General features: G+C 45.3%; 1 long non-coding RNA gene across 1 annotated transcript in view; it reads right to left on the reverse strand.

Annotated features, from left to right (window-relative positions):
• Positions 1–1111: 1111 nt before the first annotated feature.
• Positions 1112–13822, reverse strand: part of LOC147359939 (uncharacterized) — a 79337-nt gene continuing 66626 nt past the window's right edge. The window contains exon 2 of the long non-coding RNA XR_015138547.1: positions 1112–5487. This is a non-coding gene — a long non-coding RNA (uncharacterized LOC147359939). The remainder of the gene's footprint in view (positions 5488–13822) is intronic.

Here is a 13822-nt window from a genome sequence, read left to right on the forward strand (position 1 = left end):
TAAATAAATAAATAAAACAATTGGAAAGGACAACAAGAGAAAATAAAATTGAATTTTGATTACAACCACATTTATAATCTATTCAACATAGTGGTTGCACATATACTAATACCTTTAATCTTCACAAGGGCCAGATAACGCTTTTGTTATCATTTCTCTAACAGATGAAGAAATAAGAATGGGAGGGGCTGACTGTCTTTCTCAAACCAGCACAGCCAATGGAAGTAGAGCTGCGATTTGAGCCAGGACTTAACAGGACATCAACACTGACCCTCATTTGTTACCCATCCATGGAGTAGCACCTAGCATATGGTGGCTACAGGTTTGGCCCATCAGGAACGTGGAAAGCCTTGAATCCAACTAAAGACTGGAAATATTTTCTCCAGAGTCAGGGGTTCTTCACACAGTTAAGAAGCTTTCTTGACAGGCTGGCATCACTTTAGATCAGAAATGGTGGCCTGTAGCCACTGGTCATTTATTTAGTCAACAGATATGTTTTTGAGCTCCTAAAATGTGCAAAACATTGGCTCCAGGAAGAAAGAACACAGACAGGGTCCCTGAGGGCAGGCAGCATGTATTCCAGGGATGGACGCATCCCTGACACTAGAGTTCAGCAGGATGTAATTTGCAGAATTTAATATCTGTGTAATGAGTACATTGGCTTTATTTTGGGAAGTGTGAACAAAGCTGAGAGCCAGAGAGGATGGTGGCGACTAGAGCCTGACAGGTTCGCACAAGTGAACCGACACGGGAGGAGGAGCAAGCCATTCTGTGTGTGTTTAAAATATTCCCTTCCTGTCAAGTCCCTGCTGTTGCACCTCCCCCTGGTATGCACAGCAGAACAAAACAGAAAGAAATGAACACAGAAATATTAGTTTTGCAGCTTTGGCTCCATAAGGCATCAGAAAACATTCTCGTTTCCCCACCAGCAATGCTGTTCACACAGCTGGGTCTGCAGGAAGCAGTCATCAACAATTTGTCAGGACCTCATTTGATGTTTAATAACACCACCAAATAATTTACTTTTGGAAGAAAGAGAGGGATTTGCGTCCAAAATAAATTTTAGGAATAATTTCCAAACACCAGCAAGAAGAAAAAAAAGGCACCTTGGTAAGTTACAGTCTCTATTTTATTTTTAATAGAGTCCTAGAAATATAAAATCATGCCAAAGTTGTGGGTTTTCATGTCAGAAGCTTCCAGAGTGTCGCTCACTGGAGCATCATTAGCAAACATAAGAAATTTATGAGAATGTGGGACAAGTCACCGGAAGGTCACACTATTCATTTAAATTCTACTGCAAAACCAGCACATTCTCTGCACATGTCCCAAGACTGGGGGCAATTGGGAGAATTGATGTGCGTTGTTCTAAGGATGCACACACTCTGTTGGAAAATGAGTTGCACAGGGACCCTTCCATACATCTCCGCTGATTAGTTCACCATGTAGAATATTCCTCCACAGGCGCGATGACTAGCGGCTACCGGTGTGCCTCAGAGGTTCTGAGAGAAATCTGGACCTCAGTGAACACGCAGTATTTGCTTCCCAGGAAAAGTTCTTAGGCAAGAAGGGATGCATTTACTCCTCTTCACATTGGTTAATATTTTCTATATTCTGTTGGGAGTCAATCATTATTTTCACCTGAGAGCAACTTCATTTTCAAGACGACAGACCAGAAAAGGGGCGTCCTAAACCGTAGAGGGGAGCTGCCTATAGAAGGGGAGTGGACGGAGCAACCTCGCCCTCCCGGGCCTGGAGTCCCTGGAACGCGGCGTCAGCCCGCAGTCAGATTCCGCAGCGGGCGCATGCGGCCGGGTGCTGCTGAGGCGGCCGACTGGAGGCTCGGCTCCGCTCCTCCGGCCTGCGTGTGCCCGTGCCGGTGCTGAGGTCCCGCCCTTGTACTGTGACACCAGCCCGGCTTGCTTTGGTCAGTAGCTCTGGCGAAGTGTCAGCCTGGCAGTTCTGCGCTTCGCACGATTCTGCCTTTCCGCTCGGGCCTCTGCGACTGTCATAAGGCCCGTGTGTGGTGAGATCACTGGTCCAAGGATGGGAGACACTCGGAGTCGTCAGGCCCCAGACCTGAGGACGCCCAGGGCCACGGCGGGCGGCGGCTCCTTGCTGCCCCGCCAAGCCCAGGCTAGAGTGACTGTGTCCCAGTGGACTGAAGTCCATGAGGGCAAGTTATGCTTGTTCTAAGCCAGCTAGTTTGGTTGTGTGTGTGTGTGTGTGTCTGTGGAATAGGAAATGGCAACCCGCTGCAGTATTCTCGCCTGGAAATTTCCGTGGACAGAGGAGCCTGGTGGGCTAAGTGCATAGGGTCGAAACGAGTCAGATAGGGCTGAGCATCTGCACACACCCATAGCATCTCTCCAGCAAGAGCGAGCCTGCACAGTTTCAGTTCATAATCCCCTTCGTGTTTCCACTTGGGGGAAAGGGAGAACTATATTTACAGGCCATGAGCCTTAAAGGAGGAATTAGGGAGAATGTTCTTTCATCAAGGCTACAAATTACCCTATAAAACACAGGAAAGTCGTAATAATGACATGAGGACTCTCTTCCCTCATTGTCCGGTGATCTGAGTTGATCATGAGTCTTTGCCGGGTTGGAATAAGTCCCAAATCCTTCTCCGGGAAAGGCTGACTATCTGTGGGAGCTGAAGTCAGACCTCAACTAGTAAGGGCTTCCCAGGTGGCACTCATGGTAAAGGACCCTCCTGCCAGTGCAGGAGACATAAGAGATGCAGGTTCAATCCCTGGGTGGGGAAGATCCCCTGAAGAAGGCGTGGCAGCCCACTCCAGTGTTCTTACATGGAGAATCCCATGGACAAGGAGTCTGACAGGCTACAGCCCATAGGGCTGCAAACAGTCGAACATGACGGAAGTGACTTAACTTACACACTCAGTGAGTAGCTGTGATTAATCAAAAGTTCCCGGCCAGATAAAGCTTCAGTCTGTGGTTTGCCTGTAAAGTTCCTGCTATTGGATTATGGTTCAAGGGTGGAGCTCTGATCTTTGCCCACTGTACAGCCAGCATGATTTTTAACTGAAATTTTGACTTAACAAGTATTTCTTTCCAACGTACGCGATCTCATTCTCACAACGGTGGGCTAGCAGAAGCCGAGGTGGTCTGAAGGTACCGCTAGGTAACTTTCTCCTAATCATTTCTAATAGTATTGACAGGCACGCAAGGGCCTTGTTCCCTCTACACTCCAATCAATTGTAGATGTGTTGACTCGTCTGTTTGGGCAACAGTTACATCCTGATGACTTGAAGGTTCCTCGACCGTTTCATTTTCTGGCAGCTGAATAAAGAATGACACAGCGTGAATGAATATTTTATAGAGAGGATGTGGCAGCTGTGAACACAAACGGTGCCTGGCTGCTGCTGTCGCCAGCAGGGTCGTGTCAGAGTCTCACTGGCTTCAGCTGATGCATTCAGGGTCCAGGCGTGAATGGGTCTGACTGTCTAACAGAAACGAGAGCTTTTATGACCATCTGAAGGCATTTGATGCAATAAGGTGAGTTAGGAACTAAACGATTTGATGAAAAAGTAATTAAGAAACGGCTGAACTGGTGGCTCAGAGGTAAAGAATCCACCTGCCAGTGCAGGAGACACGGGTTTGATCCCACATCTGGGAAGATCCCACGTGCCGCGGAGCAACTAAGCCCGTGCACCGCAGCTACTGAGCCTGTGCCCTGGAGCCCGGGAGCCCCAGCTCCTGAAGCCCACACGCCCAGAGCCCGTGCGCAGCAACAAAAGAAGCCAGTGCGAGAGAAGCCTGTGCGCTGCAGCTAGAGAAAAGCCCGCAGCGACAGAGACCCCGCACAATCATAAACGAATGTTCAAAATTATTGAAAAACAGAAATGGCTGTCCTAACGAATTCCGTAAAAGGGAGTCCAGTCATATGTCACATCAGCTCAAATTATACATTGCAGGTTCTGATGGGAAGAAATTGATCTCATTCAACAGAAGGGAAATAGTTGTCAGGACCTGATGTAAATCATACTGTTTGGAGGATCTGTATTTTTAAAAGCAGTATAAACTTTCTCCCGGTTCAGTACCTATGGGAAAATACGGGAGTCCTGGAAGTTTCTTCAGAGGTCTCATTGATGAATATTTTGCATCAACATTGTCAAATGAGCTCACATTCTATACAATGACTGTTAGACCAGAGTCCAAGAGAACAGGGTTCAACTTGACTCTCCCCTAATTTTTTTCACCTGTTGAGTGGATTTGTGTAAGTAGGTGACAGGCCCCTATATCCTGAGTTCACAGGATCTAAGCTCCATAGCTGAGTCCACACACCAGCAGCATCACGTGGGTTTAATTAAAAATGAAGCATCTTGGCCAACCCCAGATCTACTGGATCAGAATTTGTATTTTAACAAGCTCTTTCAGTTCAGTTCAGTTCAGTTCAGTCACTCAGTTGTGTTTGACTCTTTGAAACCCCATGGCCTGCAGCACGCCAGGCTTCCCTGTCCATCACCAACTCCTGGAGCTTGCTCAAACTCATGTCCATCAAGTCAGTGATGCCATCCAACCATCTCATCCTCTGTCATCACCTTCTCTTCTTGCCCTCATTCTTTCCCAGTATCAGGGTCTTTTCCAATGAGTCAGTTCTTCTCATCTGGTGGCCAAAGTATTGGAGCTTCAGCTTCAGCATCAGTCCTTCCAATAAACACTCAGGACTGATCTCCTTTAGGGTGGACTGGTTGGATCTCCTTGCAGTCCAAGGGACTCTCAAGAGTCTTCTCCAACACCACAGTTCAAAAGCATCAATTCTTCAGCACTCAGCTTTCTTTATAGTCCACCTCGCACATCCATACCTGACTACTGGAAAATCCATAGCCTTGACTAGATGGACCTTTGTTGGCAAAGTAATGTCTCTGCTTTTTAATATTCTGTCTAGGTTGGTCATAGCTTTTCTTCCAGGAGCAAGCGTCTTTTAATTTCATGGCTGCAGTCACCACCTGCAGTGGTTTTGGGGCCCAAGAAGCTCTTCAGGTGAACTAAATGTGCATTAACTTTTGGGCAGTGCTACTCTAGACCAATGTTACCCTGACTTCAATCTTTACCAGTCACTTTCATAACCTCTTATATAATCATGTGCCATTATTTAATTGCTGTCTTAACTGATCTTTTTAAACCAAAATACATTATTGAAAATTAAATGGAAGTATTATTTGTTAGATGTTCAGTTCAGTTCAGCCACTCAGTCGTGTCCGACTCTTTGCGACCCCATGAGTCGCAGCACACCAGGCCTCCCTGTCCATCACCAACTCCCGGAGTTCACTCAGACTCATGTCCATCGAGTCAGTGATGCCATCCAGCCATCTCATCCTCTGTCATCCCCTTCTCCTTCTGCCCCCAATCGCTCCCAGCATCAGAGTCTTTTCCAATGAGTCAACTCTTCGCATGAGGTGGCCGAAGTACTGGAGTTTCAGCTTTAGCATCATTTCTTCCAAAGAAATCCCAGGGCTGATAGATGTACTAGGTGATAATGTAAAAAAAAAAGAAAAGAAAAGAAATAAATCAATGTTATTACATTTCTACAGTTTATTTGACACAGTGGTGAAGACTAACTGTGCTGATGAGTGTAAAACAGCGGGGACAGTGCCTGCCATATAATAAATAAAGGTCTTGGGCCTTCACTGGTGGTGCAGTGGTTGAGAATCCCCCTGCCAGTGCAGGGGACGTGGGTTCGATCCCTGGTCTGAGAAGATTCCTCATACTGCAGGCTGTGCGCCAGGACTACTGAAGCCTGCACGCCTAGCTCCACAACAGGAGAAGCCAGACGCAGCGACTAGAGAGCAGCCCCTCCCTGCAGCTAGAGAAAGCCTGCGCGCCTCAGCGAAGGCCCAGCACGGCCATCAATAAGTAAACATCCTCAGCAGTCCTGAACGGAAGTCGTACCCAGCCCCTACTTCTTCAAACCCCCCATGGTTTCCCATCTCACACACGAGAGGATGCAGATTCCTCAAGACTCTTTGTAGCTTGGCCTCCAGCATCCGTTCTGACCCAGGCTCTTAACAGTTTCCCTTCTGTCCAGTGCCTTGCAGTCACCGCCTTGCTTTCCCTGGGATAAACCAGATACGTGGCTGCCTCAGGACATTCCCACTTGCTCCCCTTCTGCCTGGAACATTCTGGCTCCAGATATCAACGTGACTTGCTCTTTGACTTCTTTGAAGTCTCTGTTCCAGAAACCTCACCTCTTTTAATCTCTATCCACCACTTATTTTCCTTTCCAGCTCATACTTATGTTTAATAATCTTGCACTCTCTGTACATTAATTTTGTCTCTCTCCACTACAAAATAACCTCCATGAGAAAGATTACCTTCCTTAAACCTAAATACCCAGCAACTAGAACAGACTTTATTTTCTTGGGTTCCAAAATCACTGCAGATGGTGACTGCAACCATGAAATTAAAAGACCCTTCCTCATTGGAAGAAAAGTTATGACAAACCTAGATGGCATACTAAAAAACAGAGACCTTTGCCGGCAAAGGTCTATCTAGTCAAAGCTATGGTTTTTGCAGTAGTCACATATGGATGTGAGAGTTGGATCATAACGAAGGCTGAGAGCCAAATAACTGATGTTTTAGAACCGTGGTGTTGGAGAAGACTCTTGAGAGCCCTTTGGACTGCAAGGAGATCTAACCAGTCAATCCTAAAGGAAATCAGTCCTGAATATTCAATGGAAGGACTGATGCTAAAGCTGAAACTCTAATATTTAGGCCACTGATGCGAAAAACTGACTCATTAGAAAAGACTCTGATGCTGGGGAAGATTGAAGGCAGAAGGAGAAGGGGATGGCAGAGGACGAGATCATTGGATGAGTTTGAGCAAACTCTGGGAGATGGTGAGGGACAGGGAACTCTGGTGTGCTGCAGTCCATGGGGTCACAAAGAGTGAGCAACTGAACAACAAGAACAGCCCTGACACTTCAGTTCAGTTCAGTCGCTCAGTCGTGTCCGACTCTTTGCAACCCCATAAATCGCAGCACGCCAGGCCTCCCTGTCCATCACCAACTCCCGGAGTTCACTCAGACTCACATCCATTGAGTCAGTGATGCCATCCAGCCATCTCATCCTCTGTCGTCCCCTTCTCCTTCTGCCCCCAATCCCTCCCAGCATCAGAGTCTTTTCCAATGAGTCAACTCTTCGCATGAGGTGGCCAAAGCACTGGAGTTTCAGCTTTAGCATCGTTCCTTCCAAAGAACACCTAGGACTGATCTCCTTTAGAATGGACTGGTTGGATCTCCTACTCAGGCATAAAAAGGAATGAAATTAGTCATCTGGATTGATGTAGATGAACCTAGAGTTTGTCATACAGAGTGAAGTCAGAAATAGAAAAACCATATCGTATATGAGAGCACATACATGGAATCTTGAAAAATGGTACTGATGCGCCTGTCTGCAGGTCAGGAACAGAGATGCAGATGCAGAGAATGGACTCGAGGTCACAGCGCAGGAAGGCGGGGATGAACCGAGAGAACACCACGGACAGATACGCGACCACGAGCTGCTGGGAAGCTTCTGTGCAGCCCAAGGAGCTCAGCTCAGCGCTCTGTGATGACCTGGAGGGCTGGGTAGGGGGTGTGGGAGGAGGCCCGGGAGGGAGGGGATGTATACACACACACAGAGCTGACTCACACTGTTGTGCAGCAGAAACTAACACAACACTGTAAAGCAAATACACGCCAATTAAAAAATAAGATTTTATATTGATTTAAAAAATATGTACCATAAATATATACAAAAGCAGTTACTTTTTTGGTATTGTTTTCCTTTCCAAAAATAAAGGCTTCCTTCACATAAATAAATATATGCTGAGTGACCCGAGAACACAAACATTATGGGGGATTCCAACCCAGGAAAATAGGTCATTATGTTTCCTTCTATTGCCAAGGGGCTCTGGCTCCTAAGACGTGACACTACTGGTAAAGATCCCACCCAGTGCAGGAGACGTCAGAGACATGGATTTGATCCCTGGTTCCAGAAGATCCCCTGGAGGAAGGCATAGAAACCCACTCCGGTTTCCTGTCTGGAGAATCCCATGGACAGAGGTGGCTGGTGGCTTACCATCCACAGGGTCGCAAAGAGACAGGATTGAAGCGACTTAGAACGCGCGCACGCTGGCTCTAAGAACCACCAATGTTTTCCACAGCGTCCCCAGACTTCACAGCTAACTATACTGATGAAGACTTTTTCTATTTGGAGTCCTAATATTCTCATCACACAGAAGACTGGTTGAGGACCTAATTAGTCTGTGAGGGAGACGCATATCCTGATTCAATTAAATTACAGAGCCCTGCAGAAAACAATTACTTATTTTTTAATAGGTACAGTAATATGTCTGGAAGCTGTATTAATTGAAGTAGAAAGTTAAAGCTAGAGACAAAGGTAGAAGGATCGTGTGTTGTTTCATGATCCATGATTAAGTTTCTGAATGTGCTTGTGTGTGCTGAGGATCTCATCAACCATCTCTAACGCTGCATGCTGCATGAATAATTGATAAGCAAAAATAAATGAGGGGAGAAATGTATTAGCATGGCTCTCAGTCTTTAAAAGTTAAAGCTTTGTATGATCTTTTTTCCCCCATACTTTGAGAAAGGTCAGAGTGACAGAAAGACTACTCCGTGCTCAGTAATGCTCTTCAGATTTGTGTGTTTAATCACTACAGGTACATTTATGTGCAGCAGGTTGGTAAGGAACTCAGGACTGAGACAAACGCAGTTCTGCCTCTTAGCGCCTATGTGACCTGGAGGAACTGATAACCTTTCTTAACCAACTCTGTATTTCTTGCCTTCAAAATGGAGAGAGTATAGTGTCAGCCTACTGGATTTTTTATGAAATAATCTGATGCATTTACAGTTCTTAGGAAACAACTGTTGGACAGTAAGGGCTGCCAACCATCACTTTGTCATGACTTTTAAACAGCTGTCTATGATCTACACAGACTGAAGACTCCTTTCAAACAGTCTGCAAACTTCAGGATTTCTCAGCCAATATTTTGGGTAACACCGATTTGTACATTTATGCCTCCAGTCACTTAAATTCGCCCTATTATCTTAAAAAGTTTGACAAGTTTATTCTTCTAATACCTGTTCTAGGCAAACTACTCACTTTCTAAAATTAGCACAAGAGCTAGGCCCTAATAAAACAAATAAAACACAAAATATATAAATTTAAAGTTTAAATAGTGGGTATCTTTTCTAAAATGATATATGGGTGTTGGCTGAATTAAAGCTGGGAGATTCGCAACTTTAAAACCATAAATAAAACAATGATTTCAATTCCATTTGTTAATCTAACAAGTTTCTTTGCCGGTCAATTCGCCAATCGTTTGCTTATGAGAAATCAAGGTTAAATACATTGGTCATCGACAGTTTAACTCCAGCGTGTGACTTGAGAGACTGTTTTCAGTGGTTAAAGTTGATTCCCTCATCACTGTATAAGCCGTGTACATGGTAATTCACTTCAGTCGTGTTGGACTCTTTGTGACCCCATGGACTGCAGCCCGCCAGGCTCCTCTGTCGACGGGATTACCCAGGCAAGACACTGGAGTGGGTTGCTGTGCCCTCCTCCAAGGGATCTTCCGGACCCAGAGATCCAGCCTGCGTCTCCTGCCTTCCGCATTGGCAGGCACGTTCTTTCCCACTAGCGCCACCTGGGAAGCCCTATGTCTAAGCAACTCAGCTTTAACCAGTCACCGGCATTTTGAAAGCATTACCAGATTGTTCATATTCTTCAAAGAGTTAGATAATATTATTAGTCATTTATTGCAACTATATTAAATGTCATCGTTAGTAGTTTATTTGAAAACAATATAAATATACAAAAATTTTTAAAGCTCTATTTGAGTGTCTGGCTTAGCATGAATAGGGGCAAAATTATTAAGCCCCGCATCTTGAGCTTGGTCTCTCTACCGCGGCACTACTGCCAGAGGGCCCGGGCCATTCTCTGCTGGGAGGTGGGGTGTCCTGTGTATGGTCAGGTGTTTAGCAGCATCTCTGGCCTCTACCTACTGCTGCTGCTGCTGCTAAGTCGCTTCAGTCGTGTCCGACTCTGTGCGACCCCATAGAAGGCAGCCCACCAGGCTGCCCCGTCCCTGGGATTCTCCAGGCAAGAACACTGGAGTGGGTTGCCATTTCCTTCTCCAATGCATGAAAGTGAAAAGTGAAGTTGCTCAGACGTGTCTGACTCTTAGCTACCCCATGGACTACAGCCCACCAGGCTCCTCCATCCATGGGATTTTCCAGGCAAGAACACTGGAGTGGGTTGCCATTTCCTTCTCCAGTGCATGAAAGTGAAAAGTGAAAGTGAAGTCGCTCAGTTGTGTCCGACCCTCAGCGACCCCATGGACTGCAGCCCACCAGGCTCCTCCGTCCATGGGATTTTCCAGGCAGGAGTACTGGAGAGGGCTGCCACTGCCTTCTCTGGGCCTCTACCCACTAGAAGCCAGTAAAACCTCCTCTCTTCAGTGTCAGAACCAAAGTGTCTCCAGACTTTGCTGAGTGTCCCCTGGGAGGGAGGGAAAAATCATCCTCTGTTGAAAAACCCTGTCCTAAACCAATCATTCCAATAATTTTTGAAAGATATCAAGGTCCTTTCTGGTTCATGTGAGTTATTGCATTATGTAGGAAAAGCAAAATCTTGTTGCATTCATGACTTTTATACTTTATTCCTGAATCCCAGTTCCCTTTTCTGTATTTCCTCTTTCCTGCCTTATACTAGGAATCTTTTTTAATTTAAAATTTCATTAAAAATTTTTCTAATTTAAAATTTCAACTGGATTGAAAAGTTAATGGTAACTGCATAGTTTATTCAGTAAGGAATGTTCCCTGCTGAATAATAGGTGGATAAAATTTATTGATTTGCCATAAAAGTCATACATTTATAAAGTGCCCAGAATTTTAGAAAATGGTTATTAAAAAATCTAAATCCTTACTGCAACACAGTGAACTGGTAATAAGGTTTGAGCTGAATGATAAGAGGAGATGTGAAATATGTTGGTAGAATTTGTATGAACTTCGTGTTCTGCAAAGCTTGTGGAAGCTGAATAGAAAACTGCAGTAAGGATGGTGAAGACTCCACAGCCGCGCAGTAAAAATAGTTGTAGGAATCCAGGCTCATGTCTCTCTCTAAGCCTCCCCTCTCAGGGGCTCGCGTGCTTCATACTTTCTGTGCCTTTGACACTGACACTTCACGGAATGCATGATGGAGCAGGAGCGCTTTCTGCTTGGAGTCGGAAACCCAGAAAAACACTAAGTGCTTATGGAAGGTGGTAACATTTTAGGGCTCCGTTCCCAGCCAGTGTCAAACAAGGAGGTCTTGCTGGAGGCACAGGCACTGTTGGGATTCTGTTCTGTCAGAATCTCCCTGCGCAGAACAGGCTCAGACTTAGGGTGAAATTACGAGTTTTTTCTTCCTCTTTGATGACAGACAGCCCCACTGCCTAGAGGTTGCTGCTGTTGGAAAGTCTTATGTGTCTAAATGTTTAAAATGCACTTTCTAATGTCTTTCCTGTTTTAGGAATTCTATTCTGGGTCTCCAAAATTTCCTAACTTTCTGACAGCTCTCACAGTTTTATCTCAAATCCTGAGCTGTCTCCTGAGTCTCAGACTTAAATTTTCAACCATATTTAGGTATATCCATGAAGATACTTATCAGGTATCTTTCTCAAGCTTAGCATGTTCGAAACTGGACCAAACCTATTTTCCTTTTAGTATTCATTCCTACTTCTCAGTTAATACTGATTGACCCAGGAAAAAATTTTGAGGCCGTCCTTGATTCTAATCTGTTGCCCAGTCCTCCTGCCCAAACCGTTGGTGCGCTCATGTCTCCTTCCTGAATGGAGCGGGCAGCCACCCGCTTCTCTCCGTTTCCACTGCCCCCTTGCTGTGTCTCTTGCTGAAACAACCCGAGCATCCCCAGCGAGGACTGCTGGCCGGCCTGTTTCCAGCCCTGCCTCTGACAGTCCACTGTTTCTTCAGCACGCAACAGAGTCATAAAAAGTAAAAAGAAATCAAAGTCAGATCACATCATTCCTCTGACTAAAAAGAAAAACCAAGCTAATAGAAAAAGTGATCAGATTTGTGGTTACTTGGCAGGGGAGAGGGGGGTGGTGCTGGATGAAGGTAGTCAAAAGGGAAAAACTTAGTAAGATACATAAGTACTAGAGATGTAACTTACAATACAATAATGACTGTAGAGTTGGTCCTGGGCTTCCCCAGTGGCTCAGTAGTAAGGAATCCTCCTGCCGATGCAGGAGACACGGTCTGGGAAGGTCCCATAGGCCTTGGGGCAACTAAGCGCATGCGTCAGGACCACCTAAAGCCTACGGCACACAAGGAGAAGCCACTGCAATAAGCAGCTCATGCACCAGACGTAGAGAGGAGCCCCTGCCAGCTGCAACTAGAGAAAGCCCACGTGAGCAGGAAGATGCAAGAATAAATACATTAATTTAAAGAAAGCGCTGATCCCAAGACTTTCACCACAAGAAAAAACCAGTTTCTCTTTTCTTTCTTTTTCTTGTACACAGAGAAGATGATGAATGTTAACTAAATTACTGTGGTAATCATGTCACAGTACTTTCAAGTTGAAATGTGATGCTGTACACCTTAAACTTATACAGTGTTTTATGTCAGTGATATCTCCATAAAACTAGAAAAAAAGCTGAAAAACTAGAAAAAATAATTTCAGGCTATTTTAATAAAATTCTGATGGGTAAGGGCTGGAAATAGCCTTTCAATATATTTTACAATTGTCAGGCTTTTTTAAAGTTTAGGTCTTCTATTTTGTCCTGCAAATGATGACAAAGGGAAAAGAAAAATCAAAATGGTTAAAAGGACAGAAACTAGGTCATTTGAAAAAAATTTTTTTAATGATTGTCTAGCCTGAAAAAGTGAAAAAGAAAAAAAGCCTCTACTGTGATCTAATGCATGTGTGTGTGTGTGTGTATGTGTGTGTGTGTGTGTGTTCAGTTGCTAAATCATGTTTGACTCTTTGTGACCCCATCGACTGTAGCCCACCAGTCTCCTCCATCCATGGGATTTCTCGAAGGCAAGAAAACCGGAGTGGGTTGCCATTTCCTTCTCCAGGGGATCTTCCTGACCCAGGGATTGAATCCGCGTCTCCTGCATTGGCAGGCAGATTCTTTTGCCACTGTGCCACCTGGGTGGGGGAGAACCCCTGGAGGAGGCCACAGCAACCCACTGCAGTATTCTTGCTGCAGACTCCCATGGACAGAGGAGCCGGGGGCTATAGTCCATAGGGTCACAAAAAGTCCCATACAACTGAAGCAATTTAGCACGCATGCACTGAGTACATGGCCTTAGCAAAGGGGATCTGAAGAACCCAGATGAAAAAAATTAGCGATATGAAACTGAAGGAGGACATTACCAAGGGAAAAAAACCACTGAGCATGATTCCTGGGATGAATAGTTGACCATCCGAAAATTACAGAAGACTAAAGATCAAAATTTACTAGAGCCCTGCAAGCTGACCAATTCCCTCAGTAGCTGCAAAGCACATGTGTCGTAAGAGCGACCCACAGGAGAATACACCCTGTGTAACGCAAAAGGACTCTCTTGGGAGTTTATGGTCACATAAGAGGGCACCCAGATAGAAGACCCTAAAGGTGGACACAGCCTCCTCTGAGAACAGTTGGCATTCTCAAGGCAGAACTCTTTTGAAAGCTCCAAGCCACTCTGGAATTCACTTGTGCTGTGCTGTGCTTAGTTGCTCAGTCTTGTCTGACTCTTTGCGACCCCACGGACTGTAGGTGGAGTGAAAAAATGCTCAGTGGTAAACCAGAGGACTT

This window comes from Bos grunniens, chromosome 13, assembly GCF_055505025.1.
Source record: "Bos grunniens cultivar Pamir isolate PY7600 chromosome 13, Bosgru_T2T1.0, whole genome shotgun sequence".
Lineage (NCBI taxonomy): Eukaryota > Metazoa > Chordata > Mammalia > Artiodactyla > Bovidae > Bos > Bos grunniens.